We start from the raw sequence: 21,494 nt of genomic DNA, 5'->3' as shown, positions 1-21,494 counted from the left end.
AAAAATTGAGCTTAAATGGTCGTCGAAGTTGCGAGATAATAATGAAAGTAAAACAACCTTGTCACACATGGTTGTGTGCTTTCAGATGCTTAAAATCGAGACCTCAAAATCTAATTCCGAGGCCTCAAAGTCAAATTTGTGGAAAATTACTTCTTTCTCGAAAACTACGTTACTTCAGAGAGAGCCGTTTCTCACAATGTTTTATACTATCAACAGCAGCTCCCCACAAGTAAGGTTTAATGCTAATTGTCAATAGTGTCCACTGCCTTTAAACCAAATTGTCGGCAATCTCGCGGTACTTCTTTTTTATTTTGTAAATCCTACGTTCCTCGTGTAAGAATTACAAACGCTTCCCCTATGCTGGAATATATTTATAAATAAATAGCGTTTGAAAACAATGTGTTGTTTAGGGAAAGCTGGTATAGATGTGGGGTCCCTTTTTTATATGCTGGGCGATGTTATGTCTTTGTTTGTAAACGAAAAAAACATGGCATAAAAAATGCCTGTGTGAGATTAGGGGCCTATACTATTGAGATAATATGGGTATAGGAGGCTTTGTTGGACCAAATTGTTGAAAAATCTTGCTGTATTTCTTTGTTATTCTGTCAATCCTAGTTGCTTTTGTAAGAGTATTACATATCGCTCCACCGGAGGGGCGTTTTTTTGTATCTTTTGTATTTTTTTTTGCAGATCGATTATCATACCTCTGCACTCACACACACTGAAAATGCAACAAGCTAGCCTTCCTCAATATAGGTTTCTAGCACTTACCTTATACCTGGAGAAGTCCTTCCAGAGATCTTAAAGAAAACCCAGTTTTAGATATGAGAGGGGAAACCCACGCAAGAGTCCTGGCCGATGCATGGATTCGAACCGCGGGTTCCACAGAGGTGAGATCAGGCAGATAAAGGCATACCTGAATGCCCCATTGTCCCTAACGTCATATCTGCATTCTCCAGCAAAGGTCATAGTATAAATACCGCACTTTGCGAGTAAGACAATTAGCCATTTTGAAGAACTAGACATTTAGATTAGGTGAATACAGACACACCGTGGTATACATGCCGTGGTCATGTCTACCACCATACGCCTACCTCACAATGGCCCACAATATGAACCGTGACTGATTTCAAAAACCTATATACTTGAAAAGTATACCGTGTTCTATTCTCGCGTTCGGATAACTTTCCGTATCACGCCACCACTTGTTCACTAATTTTTACAAAAAGGAATATTCCATCGAGTTAAACTAGATTTCAAATCGAATGAAAAAGTGGTGGCATGATACGTAAACCTTTCCTCCCGTTCCCTTGGTTCTGACATAGGCCTCCAACATAATTAAAAACACCATCCTTAATTACACTTCATGTACACTTACATCGACTCGTTCACGTTGAGGAACTCGTCTAACAACCGGTGCCCGGGTTAATTAGAGTGCGCCCTCTCGTGTTTCAACTATGCCTGTTGTGAAATCTACACGTGGTAATCAAGCAAAAGCTTCACTGACATACTCATGTTTGATAGTTTCCACTCAAGCTTATTAAGGGCACCGAGCACCTTTTGTATTACTTCCGCAACAGTCATTAAACTTGATTCAAATAAGGTCCCCTCTGCACATTTTAAGCTGAACACCAGTCGCATACATAACAACCAAACTAGCTGACCACATTTTTCCCAAAGAGTGGCCAATCCTAATAGGCTAATACCGAGAGATTGCTGTCGTCGCCGTTAGTGGCATCCTTCAGCAAGAACACTGTGATGCTTCTTCCCTTCGGTAGAGTTGAGGACTTCACAACCATGCTGTCATCAAGTAGCCAAGTTGCACTAACCATCCTTACTACTCTATGCGCTAACCACAAGGCAAGTCTCATGGACGACTGATGAGAGAAAGATATAACCCAGATCTCAAGTGATCCAAATACAAAACCACGCAAGCAAGTACCAAGAGACCCACCAATGACTTAGTGTGAGCAAGTGATCCAGATAACATGAAACGATGTGACCAAAATGACCAAGTGTGACCATGGAGGAAAGAAATTAATGTTCTTTCACTATGGTGTGACCAAGTGACCAAGAGACCATTAAGTATACGTTTCAATAAACGATTATCTAAACATTCCAAAACATAATGCAGGTAACCGATTAGAGTAGTAGTGCACTGAGGATGTGACCGACAGACTATGGAGAAAGGATTCCTTTATAGAGAGACCAATTGACAACTTGTCAAAAAGTGACCAAAATGGCAAAATTACAAATTAGTGGCCGAGAGACCATTAAGTATAAGTAATCAAAGGGATCGTGAGAAGATGGAGAACAATTACCCATCTCAGATTCGCTGATGACATTCTCATCTTCAGTCACACCCCTGAGGAACTCCAGGGAATGATTCAGGAGCTTTCAGAAGCAAGTATTAAGGCGGCCTTAACATGAACATGAAGAAAACAAAGGTCATGGCGAGTAACAATTCTCAAAACTTCAAAATAGCGGTTCAATGTAAAGATTTGGAGATTGGTAGACACTGCATTGACAAGAAGATCACCTTCAACAACGAAACAGAAGAGGAAATAAAGAGAAGAACCCAGTTAGGATGGGTGAAGTTTGGCACACTGAGCTACATCTTTAGAGACCACACCCTTCCTGTATCCCTGAAAAGGCAGGTATTCGATCAGTGCATCATACCTGTCCTATCGTACGGTGCTGAGACATGTACGACCACCAAACGACTAGAGAAGAAACTTAGGGTAACAGAGAGGGCCATGGAAAGGATTATGATAAGAGTAAACAAAGAAGGACATGGTGACGACTGAGGACCTAGGAAATAAATCAAGAGTGCGGGATATTACAAAACAACCAACTGGACTCCAAGAAACCGGACAAGAAAAAGAGGGCGACAAAACAGAAGATGAAGAAGTGAAATGCTTGGCAACAGACAGCACAGGATAAAGTGAGATGGAGAATTGGTGAAGAGGCTTTCCTCCTGCAATGGAGTGAAGCTGGCTAGACGACGAATCAATACATGCTTATCTTTAGAATTTCAGTGCACTGACCAAGTGACCGAGAGACTATGGAGAAAAGACTTCCTTTCTTTAATAGAAAGACCAAGTGACCAAATTAATATCAAAATGACCGAAATGTCAAAGTGACCACGTGAGCACTTCAGCAAGTGACCATAGACCATGCAATGGTGACCAAAGTGCCCAAGTATTCAAGAATAACAGGAAAAGCGTCAGTGAAGTTTTAATTTTTACTCAAGTTTAAGCATTCTAGACTCTATCCTCTTCTATCCCCTATCCTCTTCTATCATTTTTACTTGCTTATCAGAAAAGGTCTACATTAGAAAAGAAGAACAACAGTAATTACACTAATTTAACCATCTTACGATGTTGACACAATAATTTTGCAATGCTAAAAGAGCATTTCCGTTATTAATAATAACAAAATAAAAAGCCTACGACACCCGGTATTCCCAGGCGGTCTCCCATCCAAGTACTGACCGGGCCCGACGTTGCTTAACTTCGGTGATCGGACGAGAACCGGTGTATTCAACGTAGTATGGTCGTAGGCGATCCAATGATGCCTTTGTACACATTAATTGATAACCTCGTGTGCCATATCATTAGCTTATTATTTCAGGATTGCGCAATTGAACTGGGCGGCACCCAGCACCCAGCAATACACCTGGTCGACATTGCCGGGAAAATGCAAGAAAAAACCTTTTTCGAAATGTACAAGTTCACGACTAGGACTTGAATGTACTTGCACGTACGTGTGTTCGATGTTCGATCGAGGCAAAGTCTGCCTCGATTGACGTCACAAAAGGGGTAGGCGGAGTCACCCCACACAACTTTTTTGTTTGTACATATAAATCGTTAAAAACAATTACTCAAAAAAATTATTTTATTGTTCAGAACATATACTCTACTGTTTGAAGAAAAACAAAATCTATTTCCAGGTGACTTTAATTACACTTCATGTACACTTTGCCCAGACTCGTTCACGTTGAGGAACTCGTCTAACAACCGATGCCCGGGTTAATTAGAGTGCGCCCTCTCGTGTTTCAACTATGCCTGTTGTGAAATCTACACGTGGTAACCAAGCAAAAACTTCACTGACATACTCATGTTTGATAGTTTCCACTAATGCTTTATAAGGGCACCGAGCACCTTTTGTATTACTTCCGCAACAGTCATTAAACTTGATTCAAATAAGGTCCCCTCTGCACATTTTAAGCTGAACACCAGTCGCATACATAACAACCAAACTAGCTGACCACATTTTTCCCAAAGAGTGGCCAATCCTAATAGGCTAATACCGAGAGATTGCTGTCTTCGCCGTTATAGTGGCATCCTTCAGCAAGAAAACTGGGAGGATTCTTCCCTTCGGTAGAGTTGAGGACTTCACAACCATGCTGTCATCAAGTAGCCAAGTTGCACTAACCATCCTTACTACTCTATGCGCTAACCACAAGGCAAGTCTCATGGACAACTGATGAGAGAAAGATATAACCCAGATCTCAAGTGATCCAAATACAAAACCACGCAAGCAAGTACCAAGAGACCCACCAATGACTTAGTGTGAGCAAGTGATCCAGATAACATGAAACGATTTGACCAAAATGACCAAGTGTGACCATGGAGGAAAGAAATTAATGTTCTTTCACTATGGTGTGACCAAATGACCAAGAGACCATTAAGTATACGTTTCAATAAACGATTATCTAAACATTCCAAAACATAATGCAGGTAACCGATCAGAGTAGTAGTGCACTGAGGATGTGACCGACAGACTATGGAGAAAGGATTCCTTTATAGAGAGACCAATTGACAACTTGTCAAAAAGTGACCAAAATGGCAAAATTACAAATTAGTGGCCAAGAGACCATTAAGTATAAGTAATCAAAGGGATCGTGAGAAGATGGAGAACAATTACCCATCTCAGATTCGCTGATGACATTCTCATCTTCAGTCACACCAATGAGAAACTCCAGGGAATGATTCAGGAGCTTTCAGAAGAAAGTGTTAAGGCGGCCTTAACATGAACATGAAGAAAACAAAGGTCATGGCGAGTAACAATTCTCAAAACTTCAAAATAGCGGTTCAATGTAAAGATTTGGAGATTGGTAGACACTGCATGGACAAGAAGATCACCTTCAACAACGAAACAGGAGAGGAAATAAAGAGAAGAACCCAGTTAGGATGGGTGAAGTTTGGCACACTGAGCTACATCTTTAGAGACCACACCCTTCCTGTATCCCTGAAAAGGCAGGTATTCGATCAGTGCATCATACCTGTCCTATCGTACGGTGCTGAGACATGTACGACCACCAAACGACTAGAGAAGAAACTTAGGGTAACAGAGAGGGCCATGGAAAGGATTATGATAAGAGTAAACAAAGAAGGACAGGGTGACGACTGAGGACCTAGGAAATAAATCAAGAGTGCGGGATATTACAAAACAACCAACTGGACTCCAAGAAACCGGACAAGAAAAAGAGGGCGACAAAACAGAAGATGAAGAGATGAAATGCTTGGCAACAGACAGCACAGGATAAAGTGAGATGGAGAATTGGTGAAGAGGCTTTCCTCCTGCAATGGAGTGAAGCTGGCTAGACGACGAATCAATACATGCTTATCTTTAGAATTTCAGTGCACTGACCAAGTGACCGAGAGACTATGGAGAAAGGACTTCCTTTCCTTAATAGAAAGACCAAGTGACCAAATTAATATCAAAATGACCGAAATGTCAAAGTGACCACGTGAGCACTTCAGCAAGTGACCATAGACCATGCAATGGTGACCAAAGTGCCCAAGTATTCAAGAATAACAGGGAAAGCGTCAGTGAAGTTTTAATTTTTACTCAAGTTTAAGCATTCTAATCTCTATCCTCTTCTATCCCCTATCCTCTTCTATCCTTTTTACTTGCTTATCAGAAAAGGTCTACAATAGAAAAGAAGAACAACAGTAATTACACTAATTTAACCATCTTACGATGTTGACACAATAATTTTGCAATGCTAAAAGAGCATTTCCGTTATTAATAATAACAAAATAAAAAGCCTACGACACCCGGTATTCCCAGGCGGTCTCCCATCCAAGTACTGACCGGGCCCGACGTTGCTTAACTTCGGTGATCGGACGAGAACCGGTGTATTCAACGTAGTATGGTCGTAGGCGATCATTTTTGGCCTTTGTACACATTAATTGATAACCTCGTGTGCCATATCATTAGCTTATTATTTCAGGATTGCGCAATTGAACTGGGCGGCACCCAGCACCCAGCAATACACCTGGTCGACATTGCCGGGAAAATGCAAGAAAAAAACTTTTTCGAAATGTACAAGTTCACGACTAGGACTTGAATGTACTTGCACGTAATTGTGTTCGATACTCGATCGAGGCAAAGTCTGCCTCGATTGACGTCACAAAAGGGGTAGGCGGAGTCACCCCACACAACTTTTTTGTTTGTACATATAAATCGTTAAAAACAATTACTCAAAAAAATTATTTTATTGTTCAGAAACATATACTCTACTGTTTGAAGAAAAACAAAATCTATTTCCAGGTGACTTTAATTACACTTCATGTACACTTTGCCCAGACTCGTTCACGTTGAGGAACTCGTCTAACAACCGATGCCCGGGTTAATTAGAGTGCGCCATCTCGTGTTTCAACTATGCCTGTTGTGAAATCTACACGTGGTAACCAAGCAAAAACTTCACTGACATACTCATGTTTGATAGTTTCCACTCAAGCTTTATAAGGGCACCGAGCACCTTTTGTATTACTTCCGCACCAGTCATTAAACTTGATTCAAATAAGGTCCCCTCTGCACATTTTAAGCTGAACACCAGTCGCATACATAACAACCAAACTAGCTGACCACATTTTTCCCAAAGAGTGGCCAATCCTAATAGGCTAATACCGAGAGATTGCTGTCTTCGCCGTTATAGTGGCATCCTTCAGCAAGAAAACTGGGAGGATTCTTCCCTTCAGTAGAGTTGAGGACTTCACAACCATGCTGTCATCAAGTAGCCAAGTTGCACTAACCATCCTTACTACTCTATGCGCTAACCACAAGGCAAGTCTCATGGACAACTGATGAGAGAAAGATATAACCCAGATCTCAAGTGATCCAAATACAAAACCACGCAAGCAAGTACCAAGAGACCCACCAATGACTTAGTGTGAGCAAGTGATCCAGATAACAAGAAACGATTTGACCAAAATGACCAAGTGTGACCATGGAGGAAAGAAATTAATGTTCTTTCTCTATGGTGTGACCAAATGACCAAGAGACCATTAAGTATACGTTTCAATAAACGATTATCTAAACATTCCAAAACATAATGCAGGTAACCGATCAGAGTAGTAGTGCACTGAGGATGTGACCGACAGACTATGGAGAAAGGATTCCTTTATAGAGAGACCAATTGACAACTTGTCAAAAAGTGACCAAAATGGCAAAATTACAAATTAGTGGCCAAGAGACCATTAAGTATAAGTAATCAAAGGGATCGTGAGAAGATGGAGAACAATTACCCATCTCAGATTCGCTGATGACATTCTCATCTTCAGTCACACCCCTGAGGAACTCCAGGGAATGATTCAGGAGCTTTCAGAAGAAAGTATTAAGGCGGCCTTAACATGAACATGAAGAAAACAAAGGTCATGGCGAGTAACAATTCTCAAAACTTCAAAATAGCGGTTCAATGTAAAGATTTGGAGATTGGTAGACACTGCATGGACAAGAAGATCACCTTCAACAACGAAACAGGAGAGGAAATAAAGAGAAGAACCCAGTTAGAATGGGTGAAGTTTGGCACACTGAGCTACATCTTTAGAGACCACACCCTTCCTGTATCCCTGAAAAGGCAGGTATTCGATCAGTGCATCATACCTGTCCTATCGTACGGTGCTGAGACATGTACGACCACCAAACGACTAGAGAAGAAACTTAGGGTAACAGAGAGGGCCATGGAAAGGATTATGATAAGAGTAAACAAAGAAGGACATGGTGACGACTGAGGACCTAGGAAATAAATCAAGAGTGCGGGATATTACAAAACAACCAACTGGACTCCAAGAAACCGGACAAGAAAAAGAGGGCGACAAAACAGAAGATGAAGAGGTGAAATGCTTGGCAACAGACAGCACAGGATAAAGTGAGATGGAGAATTGGTGAAGAGGCTTTCCTCCTGCAATGGAGTGAAGCTGGCTAGACGACGAATCAATACATGCTTATCTTTAGAATTTCAGTGCACTGACCAAGTGACCGAGAGACTATGGAGAAAGGACTTCCTTTCCTTAATAGAAAGACCAAGTGACCAAATTAATATCAAAATGACCGAAATGTCAAAGTGACCACGTGAGCACTTCAGCAAGTGACCATAGACCATGCAATGGTGACCAAAGTGCCCAAGTATTCAAGAATAACAGGAAAAGCGTCAGTGAAGTTTTAATTTTTACTCAAGTTTAAGCATTCTAGACTCTATCCTCTTCTATCCCCTATCCTCTTCTATCCTTTTTACTTGCTTATCAGAAAAGGTCTACATTAGAAAAGAAGAACAACAGTAATTACACTAATTTAACCATCTTACGATGTTGACACAATAATTTTGCAATGCTAAAAGAGCATTTCCGTTATTAATAATAACAAAATAAAAAGCCTACGACACCCGGTATTCCCAGGCGGTCTCGCATCCAAGTACTGACCGGGCCCGACGTTGCTTAACTTCGGTGATCGGACGAGAACCGGTGTATTCAACGTAGTATGGTCGTAGACGATCATTTTTGGTCTTTGTACACATTAATTGATAACCTCGTGTGCCATATCATTAGCTTATTATTTCAGGATTGCGCAATTGAACTGGGCGGCACCCAGCACCCAGCAATACACCTGGTCGACATTGCCGGGAAAATGCAAGAAAAAACCTTTTTCGAAATGTACAAGTTCACGACTAGGACTTGAATGTACTTGCACGTACGTGTGTTAGATGTTCGATCGAGGCAAAGTCTGCCTCGATTGACGTCACAAAAGGGGTAGGCGGAGTCACCCCACACAACTTTTTTGTTTGTACATATAAATCGTTAAAAACAATTACTCAAAAAAATTATTTTATTGTTCAGAAACATATACTCTACTGTTTGAAAAAAAAACAAAATCTATTTCCAGGTGACTTTAATTACACTTCATGTACACTTTGCCCAGACTCGTTCACGTTGAGGAACTCGTCTAACAACCGATGCCCGGGTTAATTAGAGTGCGCCATCTCGTGTTTCAACTATGCCTGTTGTGAAATCTACACGTGGTAACCAAGCAAAAACTTCACAGACATACTCATGTTTGATAGTTTCCACTCAAGCTTTATAAGGGCACCGAGCACCTTTTGTATTACTTCCGCACCAGTCATTAAACTTGATTCAAATAAGGTCCCCTCTGCACATTTTAAGCTGAACACCAGTCGCATACATAACAACCAAACTAGCTGACCACATTTTTCCCAAAGAGTGGCCAATCCTAATAGGCTAATACCGAGAGATTGCTGTCTTCGCCGTTATAGTGGCATCCTTCAGCAAGAAAACTGGGAGGATTCTTCCCTTCAGTAGAGTTGAGGACTTCACAACCATGCTGTCATCAAGTAGCCAAGTTGCACTAACCATCCTTACTACTCTATGCGCTAACCACAAGGCAAGTCTCATGGACAACTGATGAGAGAAAGATATAACCCAGATCTCAAGTGATCCAAATACAAAACCACGCAAGCAAGTACCAAGAGACCCACCAGTGACTTAGTGTGAGCAAGTGATCCAGATAACATGAAACGATGTGACCAAAATGACCAAGTGTGACCATGGAGGAAAGAAATTAATGTTCTTTCTCTATGGTGTGACCAAGTGACCAAGAGACCATTAAGTATACGTTTCAATAAATGATTATCTAAACATTCCAAAACATAATGCAGGTAACCGATCAGAGTAGTAGTGCACTGAGGATGTGACCGACAGACTATGGAGAAAGGATTCCTTTATAGAGAGACCAATTGACAACTTGTCAAAAAGTGACCAAAATGGCAAAATTACAAATTAGTGGCCAAGAGACCATTAAGTATAAGTAATCAAAGGGATCGTGAGAAGATGGAGAACAATTACCCATCTCAGATTCGCTGATGACATTCTCATCTTCAGTCACACCCCTGAGGAACTCCAGGGAATGATTCAGGAGCTTTCAGAAGCAAGTATTAAGGCGGCCTTAACATGAACATGAAGAAAACAAAGGTCATGGCGAGTAACAATTCTCAAAACTTCAAAATAGCGGTTCAATGTAAAGATTTGGAGATTGGTAGACACTGCATGGACAAGAAGATCACCTTCAACAACGAAACAGAAGAGGAAATAAAGAGAAGAACCCAGTTAGGATGGGTGAAGTTTGGCACACTGAGCTACATCTTTAGAGACCACACCCTTCCTGTATCCCTGAAAAGGCAGGTATTCGATCAGTGCATCATACCTGTCCTATCGTACGGTGCTGAGACATGTACGACCACCAAACGACTAGAGAAGAAACTTAGGGTAACAGAGAGGGCCATGGAAAGGATTATGATAAGAGTAAACAAAGAAGGACATGGTGACGACTGAGGACCTAGGAAATAAATCAAGAGTGCGGGATATTACAAAACAACCAACTGGACTCCAAGAAACCCGACAAGAAAAAGAGGGCGACAAAACAGAAGATGAAGAAGTGAAATGCTTGGCAACAGACAGCACAGGATAAAGTGAGATGGAGAATTGGTGAAGAGGCTTTCCTCCTGCAATGGAGTGAAGCTGGCTAGACGACGAATCAATACATGCTTATCTTTAGAATTTCAGTGCACTGACCAAGTGACCGAGAGACTATGGAGAAAGGACTTCCTTTCTTTAATAGAAAGACCAAGTGACCAAATTAATATCAAAATGACCGAAATGTCAAAGTGACCACGTGAGCACTTCAGCAAGTGACCATAGACCATGCAATGGTGACCAAAGTGCCCAAGTATTCAAGAATAACAGGAAAAGCGTCAGTGAAGTTTTAATTTTTACTCAAGTTTAAGCATTCTAGACTCTATCCTCTTCTATCCCCTATCCTCTTCTATCCTTTTTACTTGCTTATCAGAAAAGGTCTACATTAGAAAAGAAGAACAACAGTAATTACACTAATTTAACCATCTTACGATGTTGACACAATAATTTTGCAATGCTAAAAGAGCATTTCCGTTATTTATAATAACAAAATAAAAAGCCTACGACACCCGGTATTCCCAGGCGGTCTCCCATCCAAGTACTGACCGGGCCCGACGTTGCTTAACTTCGGTGATCGGACGAGAACCGGTGTATTCAACGTAGTATGGTCGTAGGCGATCATTTTTGGCCTTTGTACACATTAATTGATAACCTCGTGTGCCATATCATTAGCTTATTATTTCAGGATTGCGCAATTGAACTGGGCGGCACCCAGCACCCAGCAATACACCTGGTCGACATTGCCGGGAAAATGCAAGAAAAAACCTTTTTCGAAATGTACAAGTTCACGACTAGGACTTGAATGTACTTGCACGTACGTGTGTTCGATGTTCGATCGAGGCAAAGTCTGCCTCGATTGACGTCACAAAAGGGGTAGGCGGAGTCACCCCACACAACTTTTTTGTTTGTACATATAAATCGTTAAAAACAATTACTCAAAAAAATTATTTTATTGTTCAGAACATATACTCTACTGTTTGAAGAAAAACAAAATCTATTTCCAGGTGACTTTAATTACACTTCATGTACACTTTGCCCAGACTCGTTCACGTTGAGGAACTCGTCTAACAACCGATGCCCGGGTTAATTAGAGTGCGCCCTCTCGTGTTTCAACTATGCCTGTTGTGAAATCTACACGTGGTAACCAAGCAAAAGCTTCACTGACATACTCATGTTTGATAGTTTCCACTAAAGCTTTATAAGGGCACCGAGCACCTTTTGTATTACTTCCGCAACAGTCATTAAACTTGATTCAAATAAGGTCCCCTCTGCACATTTTAAGCTGAACACCAGTCGCATACATAACAACCAAACTAGCTGACCACATTTTTCCCAAAGAGTGGCCAATCCTAATAGGCTAATACCGAGAGATTGCTGTCTTCGCCGTTATAGTGGCATCCTTCAGCAAGAAAACTGGGAGGATTCTTCCCTTCGGTAGAGTTGAGGACTTCACAACCATGCTGTCATCAAGTAGCCAAGTTGCACTAACCATCCTTACTACTCTATGCGCTAACCACAAGGCAAGTCTCATGGACAACTGATGAGAGAAAGATATAACCCAGATCTCAAGTGATCCAAATACAAAACCACGCAAGCAAGTACCAAGAGACCCACCAATGACTTAGTGTGAGCAAGTGATCCAGATAACAAGAAACGATGTGACCAAAATGACCAAGTGTGACCATGGAGGAAAGAAATTAATGTTCTTTCTATATGGTGTGACCAAATGACCAAGAGACCATTAAGTATACGTTTCAATAAACGATTATCTAAACATTCCAAAACATAATGCAGGTAACCGATCAGAGTAGTAGTGCACTGAGGATGTGACCGACAGACTATGGAGAAAGGATTCCTTTATAGAGAGACCAATTGACAACTTGTCAAAAAGTGACCAAAATGGCAAAATTACAAATTAGTGGCCAAGAGACCCTTAAGTATAAGTAATCAAAGGGATCGTGAGAAGATGGAGAACAATTACCCATCTTACATTCGCTGATGACATTCTCATCTTCAGTCACACCAATGAGAAACTCCAGGGAATGATTCAGGAGCTTGCAGAAGAAAGTAATAAGGCGGCCTTAACATGAACATGAAGAAAACAAAGGTCATGGCGAGTAACAATTCTCAAAACTTCAAAATAGCGGTTCAGTGTAAAGATTTGGAGATTGGTAGACACTGCATTGACAAGAAGATCACCTTCAACAACGAAACAGGAGAGGAAATAAAGAGAAGAACCCAGTTAGGATGGGTGAACTTTGGCACACTGAGCTACATCTTTAGAGACCACACCCTTCCTGTATCCCTGAAAAGGCAGGTATTCGATCAGTGCATCATACCTGTCCTATCGTACGGTGCTGAGACATGGACGACCACCAAACGACTAAGAGAAGAAACTTAGGGTGGCAGAGAAGGCTATGGAAAGGATTATGATGGGAGTAAAAGAGAAGGACAGGGTGACGACTGAGGACCTAAGAAATAAATCAAGAGTGCGGGATATTACAAAACAACCAACTGGACTCCAAGAAACTGGACAAGAAAAAGAGGGCGACAAAACAGAAGATGAAGAGGTGAAATGCTTGGCAACAGACAGCACAGAATAAAGTGAGATGGAGAATTGGTGAAGAGGCTTTCCTCCTGCAATGGAGTGAAGCTGGCTAGACGACGAATCATAAAACGCTTATCTTTAGAATTTCAAGACGTAAGTTAGGTAGGATAGCCCATTATTGTTGACTCGGTGCACTGACCAGGTGACCGAGAGACTATGGAGAAAGGACTTCCTTAATAGAAAGACCAAGTGACCAAATATCAAAATGACAAAAATGACCAAAATGTCAAAGTGACCATCTGAGCACTTCAGCAAGTGACCATAGACCATGCAATGGTGACCATAGTGCCCAAGTATTCAAGAATGACACCTCTATCCTCTTCTATCCTCTATCCTCTTTTATCCTCTATCATCTTCTTTCCTCTTTACACTAATTTTACCATCTTACGATTTTGACACAATATTATTGCAAAGCTAAAAGAGCATTTTTGTTGTTAATAACAAAACAAAAAGCCTACGACACCCGGTATTCCCAGGCGGTCTCCCATCCAAGTACTGACCGGGCCCGACGTTGCTTAACTTCGGTGATCGGACGAGAACCGGTGTATTCAACGTAGTATGGTCGTAGGCGACCACATGAGGGCGTTGTACATATTTATTGACAACTTCGAGTGCCATATCATTAGCATATTTCGGGATTGCGCAATTTAACTGGCGGTCGTAGTATGGTCGTACGCGATCATTGAGACCTTTGTACATCGTGTGTCATAAATTTTCATTAGCATAATTTGGGATTGCGCAACTCAACTGGGCTGCATTCCTTCCTCCATGATTATACTACATTCAATACACGTGCCCTTCCCCCTTTGGAGTAGGGCACGTTACCACAACCGTACTAATCAGTTACCAAGTAACCAACTCGGTGATCGTTGACCACTTGACCACATGAGCAAGTGATTAAGTGACCAAGTTCCCATTAATCAAATTCTCCGATTTCTACTCGCCGGACAGTCAGTGGTTTCACTGTGACTCTTATCAGTTGTTATCATTATTAGGAGAAGGGCATGTTATACCACAACACCGTTTTATAAACATTTACACTGGAACCAATTCCCAAAGGGCAGTGATCCTGGCCCACGCCTAACTTTCTGATGTCAGATAACTGTTTCTTTACTGGATTTCTCAGGGTTGGGTTTCACAAAGAGTTAAGATCACTAGTCTTGTCTCGAGTTAGGACACGTGTTTTATCTCATAATGCTAGTTACTCCTAACTTTTAGTGAAACCGACCCTGGATATAATTATTTGGTAGATGTTTTTGATTCAAAGTTGCTTATCATGACCAATCTTTCCAAGAAGCGACCACGTGAGCAAGATGAGCAGTTGAGTAAGTTACCATCAACTGATCAAGTTGCAAGTATTCAAGTATCGTGGCAAAAGCTTCAGCCACATTACAGTTTTCACTCAAGTTATTGTGTTGCATTGAACCTCTTTACTTGCCCATATGAAAGGTCTACATTAAAAAACAAGAACAACAGTAAGTAACACTAATTTTTCTATCTTATGATTTGAAGATAATTATTTAGTAATGCTAAAAAAGCATTTTCGTTATTAATAACAAATAAAGAGCATACGACACCCACTTGAAAAGAAATATACATTTAAACGAGAATAACAGAAATAACGCAAATTTTAGTGTCCCATGATTATTAGATAATGTGCAATAATAGCATTTCCATTATCAAAAACAGTGACATTTTTGTTTATGTAAAAACATAACAAAAAGCCTACGACACCCGGTATTCCCAGGCGGTCTCCCATCCAAGTACTGACCGGGCCCGACGTTGCTTAACTTCGGTGATCGGACGAGAACCGGTGTATTCAACGTAGTATGGTCGTAGGCGATCAATTGAGGCCTTTGTACATATTTATTGATAACTTCGTTTGCCCTGCATTAGCATATTTCGGGATTGCGCAATTCAACTGGGCGGCATACCGCATTCAACAACGTTCCTGACGCCCCGCGATAGCATAATATTTTCAGAGTCCACATTCGACATGTGCTCAAAATAATAAACTCGATGCTCGATGGAAACAAATCATAGCGGAACATAGTTCGCGCGGAGGAAAAAAAACACACAAAAACGCTGGGAGTGTGAGTGCAACGGGAGAGCGCGCGCGATGTATAGGTCATTTACGGGCTGTACCACTTTGACACAGGGATATTTCGGTATTGCACAAGGGCGGCATACTACATTCGACAACGTGCGTGACACTTCGTAGCATAATAATGTTCACCCATCACAGTCAGTAAGTTTGATCTGGTTTGATAAATCCGTCTCTCTCACCCACACCACACTAGAGGTCAATCACTCAGATGAGCTGAACACCCAGTCGCATAAACCATGCATATAAACCAAACTAGCGCTGGCCACTTGTTTTCGAATAGTGGAAGTGTCTGCACAGTGGCATCGTTGAAGAAACTGTCAGGGCCCGAAGCCCACTGTGGAGGAACTGACTTCACAACAATGTAATAACCAAGTGACCAAGTATTCGAGAATAATTATAGCAAAGCTTCCTTGACATTATAATTTTCACTCACTTTAGTTTGAGCATTCTGTTGAACCGCTTTACTAGCCCATTTGAAAAGGTTTACATTGAAAAACAAGAACAACAGTAATAACACCAATTTTACTATCTTACGACTTGGACACAATAATTTGGTAATGCTAAAAAAGCATTTCCATTATTAATAACAACAAAATAAAAAGCCTACGACACCCGGTATTCCCAGGCGGTCTCCCATCCAAGTACTGACCGGGCCCGACGTTACTCTTCGGTGATCGGACGAGAACCGGTGTATTCAACGTAGTATGGTCGTAGGCGATCAAATGAGGCCTTTGTACATATTTATTGACAATCTCGTGTGCCATATCATTAGCATATTTCGGGATTGCGCAATTCAACTACGCGGCATACTACATTCAATAAAGTGCGTAGCACTTTGTAGCGCAATGTTTTTGTTATATAGTTGCACAGTCAGTAAGATTGATAATTAACAATCCTTCTCTCCGACTCACACAACACTAAGATGTCAATCACTCATTAAGCTGAACAAAAAGTCGCATAATGCATAAACCATGGATGTATAAAATGTTCCTGCGACACGAGCCCCGTGATAGCATAATAATTTCAGAGTCCACATTCGACATGTGCATAACGATACTAAACTCAAAACTTGATGGGAAAAAAGGAAGTGAAACATAGTTCGCACATTCAAATGCACGGACAAACGCTAAGAGGTTAACCTTTTATTCTCTGAAAAAAAGAGAGGTAGACCATCAAGCTATTATGCAGAGGCATACTGTCCGATAACGAAAACTCTAAACAAACTCAGTTACAATCTTTGACCAAGTGACCACTTGTGCAAGTGACCCGGAGATCGAGAGCAAGTGACCAGGAGACAGTGACCATGCGGCAAGTCATCAATATTCACCCAAACCTCCGACATATCACTCATCACTGGTATCACTGCGCGACTCTTATCAGCTGTTATCATTACAGTAATTGTTTTATAAACATTCACCCTGGAGCCCACTTCCCCCAAGGCCAGTGCGGACTCTGACCACAGGGCTTTACTTGCTGGTATCAACGTACGGTATTGGTGCCTGCACATCATCAAGAAACGGTTGGGGAGAGGACTTCACAAACATGTATCAAAATAACCAAGTAAACTCAGTGACCTGCCTGCTGTGACACGTGAGTTATCAGCTGACTTCAGGAGGCACTTATTTCACAACAATGCAATAACCAAGTGACCAACTCACTGACGTCATCGTTGACCCATTTACTACTTGTGACCATTGTGACTAAGTGGCCAAGTATTCGAGAATAAGTATAGCAACACTTCATTGACATGAGCATTCTGTTGAACCGCTTTACTAGCCCATTTGAAAAGGTTTACATTGAAAACAAGAACAACAGTAATAACACCAATTTTACTATCTTACGACTTGGACACAATAATTTGGTAATGCTAAAAAAGCATTTCCGTTATTAATAAATAAATAAAAAAGCCTACGACACCCGGTATTCCCAGGCGGTCTCCCATCCAAGTACTGACCGGGCCCGACGTTGCTTAACTTCGGTGATCGGACGAGAACCGGTGTATTCAACGTAGTATGGTCGTAGGCAATCAAACGAGGCCTCTGTACACATTTATTGACAACCTCGTGTGCCATATCATTAGCATATTTCGGGATTGCGCAATTCAATTATGCGGCATACTACATTCAATAAAGTGCGTAGCACTTTGTAGCGCAATGTTTTTGTTCTATAGTTGCACTGTCAGTAAGTTTGATAATTAACAATCCTTCTCTCCGACTCACACAACACTAAGATGTCAATCACTCATTAAGCTGAACAAAAAGTCACATAATGCATAAACCATGGATGTATAAAATGTTCCTGCGACACGAGCCCCGTGATAGCATAATAATTTCAGAGTCCACATTCGACATGTGCATAATGACACTAAACTCGAAACTTGATGGAAAAAAAGAAAGCGGAACATATATCGCACATATGCACGGACTAACGCTAAGAGGTCAACCATTTATTCTTAATTTTTAAAAGCTAAACACGAGTCGCATCACGGTCGATCTAACAAGCCGGCCACTTAAACAAGAAAAACAAAAGATAGTTAAATCATGGAGGTAGGATTCAAGCTGCATGCAGGTAACCAAGTAAAACTATGACCCTGACCCAGTCACCATCTTTGAACAAGTGACCACTTGGCCAAGTGCGGAGATCGAGAGCAAGTGACCAGGAGACAGTGACCATGCGGCACGTCATCACATAATGTTCACCAAAATCTCCTACATATCACTCATCACTGGTATCGCTGTGACTCTTATCAGCTGTTACAGTAATTAATTTATAAACATTCACCCTGAAGCCCACTTCCCCCAAGGCCAGTGCGGACTCTGACCTCTGGTCTCAACTTGCTGGTATCAACGCACGGTATTGGTGCGCCTGCACATCATCAAGAAACGGTTGGGGAGACTGGAGGCTTCACAAACATGTATCAAATAACCAAGTAAACTCAGTGACAATCGTTGACACGTGCGAGCAAGTTAGTGACCGAGTGACAACGTGCATCATTGTACGGGAATTCCCAGTAGCTACCACAACCAAAATCTCCGATTTGTACTCGCCGGTGTCAGTTTCACTTTGACTTTTATCAGCTGTTATCATTAGTTAAATTGTTTTGTAAACATTCACCCTGGAACCCACTTTCCCAGGGCCAGTGATAATCCTGGCACACAAGCCTAACTTACTGGTGTCAAATAACAGAAGATAATGCTGAAGGGCTTTTAAGCCATGTTTAAGCAGTCTATTGCACCTCCACTTGAAAACATTTAAAACGTAGGCCGAGTGACACAAATTTTAGCGTTAGACGATTTAAAAAAAAAACTATGAGCAATACTATACAAAAACGAGAATAACAGTAATAACGCAAATTTTAGCGTCAAACGACTTTTGCTTAAATTGATTTTTGCTAAAAAAGCATTTTTGTTATCAATATAAAAATAAAAAGCCTACGACACCCGGTATTCCCAGGCGGTCTCCCATCCAAGTACTGACCGGGCCCGACGTTGCTTAACTTCGGTGATCGGACGAGAACCGGTGTATTCAACGTAGTATGGTCGTAGGCGATCAAAAGAGGCCTTTGTACATATTTATCGACAACCTCGTGTGCCATATCATTAGCATATTTCGGGATTGCGCAATTCAACTATGCGGCATACTACATTCAATAACGTTCCTGACGCCCCGCAATAATAAACTCGATGCATCATAGCGGAACCTAGCTCGCGCGGAGGGAAAAAAACACACAAAACTGGGATCCGGGAGTGTGAGTGCAACGGGAGAGCGCGCGCGCGATGTATAGGTCATTTACGGGCTGTACCACTTTGACACGGGGATATTTCGGTATAGACTGGGCAAGTCTCGCGCGCACCGGAGCGAGAAAACACGACAACTGAAGAACTTATTTTGTTTATGAATCAAATCTTTGCTTTAATTTTTTCTTAATGCCGAATCTGAACAACAAAAATACCCATTAGAGCTTGTTTAAATTAGTTTTAGCTTTTTAAACTAATACACAAAGTCGGTTAAAGTCTATATATAGACAAAAGTAAAACTCTGGGACAAGGATGTTTGTTTGATCTTAAATGTTTTGAACCCCTTTTGTAAATCTACGCCCGAATGTGAAACTACTGAAAGCTGGTTTATACGCGGACGCACGATGGTCGCAAGGGCGTTAGATAAACGCGTGACACATTTTAAAGAGGAAGCCGACGCCTAAGCGACCAATGAAAAGACTTTCCACCCCGCGCGGCCAAAACAAGCGTCTGCGTAAGTTTCGTTTTCGGAGATGGGCACAAATTCTTAATTTTTTACAAGTAACCTGACCTGAGGTCAAGTTTAAATATCGGTATTTCTTCGTTATTATGTTGACTTTATTTTTACTTTTATATATGTTGTTAATTAGTATTACATTTTTAACAACATATGTCATTTTTATGGTCATAAACTATATTAAATTTAAGTAATGGACGAAACAGAATCCCCCCAACGTAAACCTCCATAAGGTTGGGACCACAATGGTCCCGGAAGTTCAAATCTGCGCGAGACTTGCATAGTCTATTGCACAAGGGCGGCATACTACATTCGGTAACGTGCGTGTATGTTTTCACTCCCACTATTGCACCGTCAGTAAGTTTGATCTGGTTCGATAGGTCAATCACTCATGATGAGCGGAACACCCAGTCGCATAAACCATGCATAATAAACCAAACTAGCGCTGGCCACTTGTTTTCGAATAGTGGAAGTGTCTGCACAGTGGCATCCTTCAAGAAACTGTCAGGGCCCAAAGCCCACTGTGGAGGAACTGACTTCACAACAATGTAATAACCAAGTGACCAACTCACTGACGCCATCGTTGACCCATTTACTACTTGTGACCATTGTGAGCAAGTGACCAAGTATTCGAGAATAATCATAGCAAAGCTTTGTTGACATTATAATAAATTTCACTCACTAAAGTTTGAGCATTCGGTTGAACCGCTTTACTAGCCCATTTGAAAAGGTTTACATTGAAAAACAAGACAACATTGTATACACCAATATTACTATCTTATGACTTGGACACAATTATTTTGTTATACTAATTGAGCATTTTTGTTATTAATAACAAAATAAAAAGCCTACGACACCCGGTATTCCCAGGCGGTCTCCCATCCAAGTACTGACCGGGCCCGACGTTGCTTAACTTCGGTGATCGGACGAGAACCGGTGTATTCAACGTAGTATGGTCGTAGGCGATCATAAGAGGCCTTTGTACATATTTATTGAAACCCTCGTGTGCCATATCATTAGCATATTTCGGGATTGCACAATTCAGCTGTCGGCTTAACTACATTCCAAAACGTGTGTAGCGCTTCGAGGTAGCTCTAATTCTTAAAAAGCTCTTCAACAGGTATACCAGAGGTAAATGTGTCACTCCATAGAGCTAGAAGGAACTGGGTCACTCCATAGAGCTAGAAGGAACTGGGTCATAAAACACTCAAGCGTGACGATTCAATGATTCAATACACCATGTTCAATGCAGTCATTCGAATTGATGGAAATTAATTTTACCACTTCAAAAAAGAAGGAAAAAAAAGAGAGGTAAATCAAGCTACCATGCAGAGAGGCATATTGTCCGATTAAACGAACACTCTAACCAACTCAGTTACCATCCTGACCAAAGTGACCACTTGAGCAAGTGACCCGGGGATCGAGAGCAAGTGACCAGGAGACAGTGACCATGCGGCACGTCATCACATAGTGTTCACCAAAATCTACGACATAATCACTCATCACTGGTATCACTGCGACTCTTATCAGCTGTTATCATTACAGTAATTGTTTTATAAACAGTCACCCTGGAGCCCACTTCCCCCAAGGCCAGTGATTCGGCGGACCACATTGGTCTATCTTGCTATTACTATCAACGCACGGTATTGGTGGGTGTCTGCACATCATCAAGAAAACTTAGGGGAGAGGACTTCACAAACTGGAAACCACTTTCCCAGGGCCAGTGGCACACAAGCCTAAGTGTCAGTAA

At 41.4% G+C, this 21,494-nt stretch overlaps 9 non-coding genes and 1 pseudogene across 9 annotated transcripts; all 10 read right to left on the bottom strand.

Moving 5' to 3' along the window:
* Positions 1 to 3,445: 3,445 nt before the first annotated feature.
* On the bottom strand, positions 3,446 to 3,564 carry LOC139951890 (5S ribosomal RNA). The gene has a single exon (XR_011787852.1). It is a non-coding gene; the product is annotated as a 5S ribosomal RNA (ribosomal RNA).
* Positions 3,565 to 6,053: 2,489 nt separating this feature from the next.
* Positions 6,054 to 6,172, bottom strand: LOC139951889 (5S ribosomal RNA). Its single transcript, XR_011787851.1, has one exon. It is a non-coding gene; the product is annotated as a 5S ribosomal RNA (ribosomal RNA).
* A 2,490-nt stretch (positions 6,173 to 8,662) lies between these two features.
* Positions 8,663 to 8,781, bottom strand: LOC139951894 (5S ribosomal RNA). Its single transcript, XR_011787856.1, has one exon. It is a non-coding gene; the product is annotated as a 5S ribosomal RNA (ribosomal RNA).
* A 2,491-nt stretch (positions 8,782 to 11,272) lies between these two features.
* Positions 11,273 to 11,391, bottom strand: LOC139951888 (5S ribosomal RNA). The gene has a single exon (XR_011787850.1). It is a non-coding gene; the product is annotated as a 5S ribosomal RNA (ribosomal RNA).
* Positions 11,392 to 13,834: 2,443 nt separating this feature from the next.
* LOC139951887 (5S ribosomal RNA) lies at positions 13,835 to 13,953 on the bottom strand. The gene has a single exon (XR_011787849.1). It is a non-coding gene; the product is annotated as a 5S ribosomal RNA (ribosomal RNA).
* Positions 13,954 to 15,105: 1,152 nt separating this feature from the next.
* On the bottom strand, positions 15,106 to 15,224 carry LOC139951885 (5S ribosomal RNA). Its single transcript, XR_011787848.1, has one exon. It is a non-coding gene; the product is annotated as a 5S ribosomal RNA (ribosomal RNA).
* Positions 15,225 to 16,090: 866 nt separating this feature from the next.
* Positions 16,091 to 16,206, bottom strand: LOC139951895 (5S ribosomal RNA; annotated as a pseudogene).
* A 1,189-nt stretch (positions 16,207 to 17,395) lies between these two features.
* On the bottom strand, positions 17,396 to 17,514 carry LOC139951904 (5S ribosomal RNA). The gene has a single exon (XR_011787865.1). It is a non-coding gene; the product is annotated as a 5S ribosomal RNA (ribosomal RNA).
* Positions 17,515 to 18,918: 1,404 nt separating this feature from the next.
* Positions 18,919 to 19,037, bottom strand: LOC139951903 (5S ribosomal RNA). Its single transcript, XR_011787864.1, has one exon. It is a non-coding gene; the product is annotated as a 5S ribosomal RNA (ribosomal RNA).
* A 1,552-nt stretch (positions 19,038 to 20,589) lies between these two features.
* Positions 20,590 to 20,708, bottom strand: LOC139951899 (5S ribosomal RNA). The gene has a single exon (XR_011787860.1). It is a non-coding gene; the product is annotated as a 5S ribosomal RNA (ribosomal RNA).
* Positions 20,709 to 21,494: the final 786 nt, after the last annotated feature.

The sequence above is a fragment of the Asterias amurensis genome, chromosome 19, assembly GCF_032118995.1.
Source record: "Asterias amurensis chromosome 19, ASM3211899v1".
Lineage (NCBI taxonomy): Eukaryota > Metazoa > Echinodermata > Asteroidea > Forcipulatida > Asteriidae > Asterias > Asterias amurensis.
The sequence above is the reverse complement of the archived record's forward strand: the minus strand, read 5'-3'. Positions and strand labels throughout refer to the sequence as shown.